Raw genomic sequence first — 4874 nt, forward strand, 5'->3', positions numbered from 1 at the left:
GCCCAGTATGTTTGGTCTCCGTGTGAGTGAAAAGGTAGCTGCTATGTTCGGAATTGACAGTAAGTAGAGCAAGAATGGGAAACCGCTTGAAAGAAGAGCAGTCTGCTAATCCGAATCGTGCCGCTAAGAAGTCTTTGCTTAAGAGCTATAGACTATACAGTAAGGGAATGGGACCCCCACGGGAATGTATCCCAGGAGAAAGTTCACTCTTTGGTAAGCTTAGGCGCCTAAATGTCCGAGTTCGGAAAGCAGAGTAAGCGGCGATCAACCCAGGAACTATACCTCTACCCGGAATAAAACACCTTTGAAGAATGTATGTTCACGTGCTGACTATAAATAAAACCACAATGTAAGACTCTGGATGGGCCAAGTAGGAAGGATCGAAGGGAGAACAGNACCACAATGTAAGACTCTGGATGGGCCAAGTAGGAAGGATTGAAGGGAGAACAGTGACACCTATCACCTATTAGCTCGAACAAGAATGACTAGAGTGCTTTCGTAAGGAAAACCCCAAAGTAACAGCTTTTATCCCCAAACCATACTTCTTCTAGTAGGAAGTGTCCCAGGGAATAGATCCGTCTTTGTCGGGGCCCCTTAAAGGCTATCTCTTAGTTCTGTAAGGGAGATACCACAAGTAGCGGTATACCTTAGAGCGGGCCCAAGCCCTGTAGTTAGCGATAGAGTAGGACACTTTAGTTGGAAAGGTTATATGGTCTATAATTCTGCCACCTGCGAAAGAAAGGTAGCAAAAGATGTTAAGAATGGCATTCCCCCCGATTGAGGAGAAAGAGCCTGTCGTAGTCCACTAATGTAATACGGGCCAAGCTTTCGGGAGAAGAAACTTGGTTTAACATTCGAGATGAGGTTGGTGGCACCAACGAGATCCAGCAGTCAGGGGCAACCAGAGTCACAAGCTTTTGCGAATATCTTTGAAGGCTGGTAAGGGAGGAAGCTAGGGTATAGGTAAGGCTACAGCCTCTTCCTTCACACATGAAGGAGAGTGGAAGGAGTTGAGGTATAGTAGGCGCTTTAAACGTACTGGAGGGGAGGATTATCTTTTTTCTACGTGTCCTCTTACTTACCTAGCCCTTTTAAAGAAAGAACAACTAGTAGGTATGGAGAATTGAGTACTATCTGATATTAGACCCTCTGGTAGCTCATCGGAAGCTGTAAAAAGGACTCGGATCGGATTATCTCGAAATCGGGTATTCATTCAACTAGCTGCTCACATGGAGAATTATCCCTTACTCTGGAGGGAAGAGAAAGCCCGGACTAGGACAGAGTTGAAAGCCTAGCTTGCCAACCATATAGCGGAAGCTGGGTTCCGGCTCATATTGGTAGTTTCCGCATGATTTGAGCAGTTTGGTATGTACTCGCACCATAGTTGACCTTTTCTTGCCTCGAAGAGGAGGGAGAACCCTATGCCAATGCAAGACCTGGATTTTCTTCCTGAAATCACTCGATCTCTTGGATGGGAAAGAGCCTGCCCCTAGACATTGAGCACCTCATCTGGGTGCAAATCTAAATCATGTCTATAGTACGAACCCGCGTAACAATCGAAATAATCAAGAGCGAAGGCAGGTCCAATACGATCCAATTCCCTATGACCTATAGTGAACTCCTGCCACAGTTAATTCAAAACCATCAAATAGCTCCTGTGCTGCTAGAACCGTTCCATATTCCAAAGTGGTATGATCAGAATGCTAGATGTGATTACCATGCTGGGGCAATAGGGCATTCTACTGAAAATTTCACCGCTGGAAAAATCGGGTTCAGGCCTTAATAGATTGGTTTGATTTCAAGAAAATGACCAATGCTCCTGATGTTTTAATACAACTCCTCTACCGAATCATGCGAATTCCGAGGTAAATTCTCTTAGTGGAGAGTATTCAACATACTTCAAGAAGAGAGTATCCGAGGTTAGAAGGTCAATTAAAGTCCTCTTCGAGATTCTGAGTAGGGCAGGTTTGATTCCATCAGTCCATGGATCCTATCATGGATTCAAGCCCGATGAAAGTACTCAATAGAATCCGATTCAGAAGAGGCGGTTTAAGCAACACAACAAGGGAGGTGTCTTCTCAGCAACTCGTGTAATGTCGTCGGTTATCTATGAGGTGATTGATCTCTATGGTTCTCTCCGAAGGTTCAACAAGCTATGCGAGGGTTTTTTAGAGCTCTCTTTTTTCTCTATCGTAGCACCACATGAGTACCCCTCTTCTGTCCTGCCTAGGCAGTCTGTAGGGAGCAGAACTAAGTGAGATCAAAGCTCAGCAGGATGAACGACGGATAGGAGCCATCAACCGACCCGTTTCAGACAAATGTATGTCTGCCTCCAAATATCATGATTCATGTATTCACCCACGTCATAGTGACAAAAATCGATAGCTTGATGTTCGTGTTCGCAGATATGTATTATTGTTACATCTTCCCGCTTCTCCTTTAAAGAAAAACCATCATATTTATTATTAGTAAGATCTCTTCTAGATTGAACACCGTTTTTTCAATCTTTTCTTTAGAAAAGGGGCTGAACATTTCTCTCTTATTTCCAAGGACAAGCACGAAAAAATCACTCTTGGAGGATCATTCGTTCTTCACTCTCTCCCAAGGGAGCGCAACAACCAAGATGCATATTATCATATAGAAAGAGGCGAGGCGTAGCGATTCGTACGACCGGAAAAGTTTCGCTAACCGGCAGGCAATAGAATCAGCCGATAGGGGCAAGCAAGCGTAGCGAATCACATAGATAGGCCCCTACCCGCCAGCGCGCGGATAGATAGGGCGTGCGAAGGGGATGGATGTCTGAGCGGTTGAAAGAGTCGATCTTGAAAACCGAAGTATTGATAGGAATACCGGGGGTTCGAATCCCTCTCCATCCGCGAGGTCATAAGTTATCTCTTGCCTTATTTATGGAATGGTAGTTTGTGTTATGATTTAGTTAGGACCTTGTCTCCCTTTCGTTATCTTCTACTCCCCTTGTATAGGTTGGGAAAGGGCCGGGTGGATTACCTTTGGGAGCTAAGTCAAAGATCTCGGTGATCTTGTGAGTGGTTGATAAACTGCGATTGCAGTTTTCTTTAGGAAGTCCCATAGCTGTGAGGCTTAAGAGACAAAGAAAACGTTGGATACTTTTCTTGGTGGAAGGTGACGACCCTAATGAATTGACTATGAAGGGGGCTGTTAGCTACATCAGCACTAAAATTCCTTCCCCTGAAGCAAGCAGGTAATCTCACATCAGGAAGAGCCTCTCTCTACGGTACCCTTCTGTGATCACTAAACGTTCTGAACTTTTCCTAAGTAGCCTATTCAATTTCATTTTTCCTTGTGGAGCTTTGCCTTTAAATTAAATAAATAAGGTGCGTCAAGGGATGCTTCTTTTCTAAAATAAAATAAAAAGGGTTCCACCGCACCGATTACCGGATTCGTTCGACAGTCAACGAAAGGAGTTCAACCCCAGGGCCCCCCGTATTCCCTCTGACAGAGATTTAATCAACTACTTCTAGCTACTCTGGCAGTCCCCTTTCCGGGAGAACTTTACTGACTTGTCTGCCGATGATTGCAAAAGTACCAACCCTTATGACTCTTCTATGTTTGCTTTGGTGACGGAGAGCTTTTAAAGAAAGCGTTGGAGCTATACTAGTTAAATAAAGGGAAGTCATGAAAATCTCATAACAATCAGACAGGCGGGATCATGCATTTTTCGACCACCAGGCGAATCGGGAAAAGATGGCCGGGCTCTGTAAGCTCAACCTTATCGTGTCCTATGGAGTAAGGGAGGTTGTTCCATGCCAGAGCCATCCTATAATGCTGCGGTCGGGCGTTAGTCATTCAATATTTTCTATAAGAAATGCTTCCAATCACATATTTAGGTATATTAAGTTTCCGCTCTTTAAGTTCAGTGGGATAGCACGGGTATGGGGGCGGGTCGTCTTTTCTTAGCTGGTCTTACTGGTCAAGTCGTCGTTCAATTAGCTCAGCTATGAACTTCGAAATGGAGAACAATTTGAAGAAATGATCTTCAATCTTTGTGTACTGACCCCTAATCGAATTGTTTGGGATTCAGAAGTGAAAGAAAGAATTTTATCTACTAATAGCGGTCAAATTGGCGTATTACCCAACATGCTTCTTGCTGTAGATATAGGGATTTTGAGAATACAATAGACCTTAATAACCAATGGTTAACGATATTTATAGATGTCCCTACCTCGCTGCAAACGCTTCCCCAAGATCAAAGCTGGTTCACCTCGTCCAGCCTTACCCGGTAACTATAGAGTTCCCCCACTAACAAAACATCCTGTTGTGACACCTTGGCAGAGGGAGTTCCCACTCCTCACTCTACTACTTCGAGTACATGTATCATTTCATGTAGTGAGCTCTATTCGGAGACCTCTACGCGGTGGTGAATAGACTTAGCTTAGGGATATACTCATTTTGGACGGAGGCTGCTTACCCATAAAGTAAAGAGGGTAATCTAGGGTAGAGTACTTTCACAGTCTCACGGGGTAAATGGCTTACTTTCAAACTGCTATTGGAGAACTGATAGTTCTCTCACGGAGAGCCACCATGTGAAGGCCTTAAGGGTAGTATATATAATGCACGTTAAAATGTTTTTCAAGTTTCATGTTTCAGGCGATTATTCGAGGCGGGATTGAGGAAAAGACCCGGTGATGATTTTGGGCAATTTTAATGGAGTATTGTAATTTTAGTTAAGGATGGGGCATTTTAAATAATTTATTTACTTTTAGCATTCTAAAAGCCTAAGTTATTTATTTGAGTGAGTTTAGAATTTTAAAACTTTTAAAGTTTAGCAAGTGTGCTTTTATTTTTAAATTAGGGACTGGGTTTGTAGTGAGGATTAACATTTTAATCAGCTTTTT

The sequence above is a fragment of the Primulina huaijiensis genome, chromosome 18, assembly GCF_012295235.1.
Source record: "Primulina huaijiensis isolate GDHJ02 chromosome 18, ASM1229523v2, whole genome shotgun sequence".
Lineage (NCBI taxonomy): Eukaryota > Viridiplantae > Streptophyta > Magnoliopsida > Lamiales > Gesneriaceae > Primulina > Primulina huaijiensis.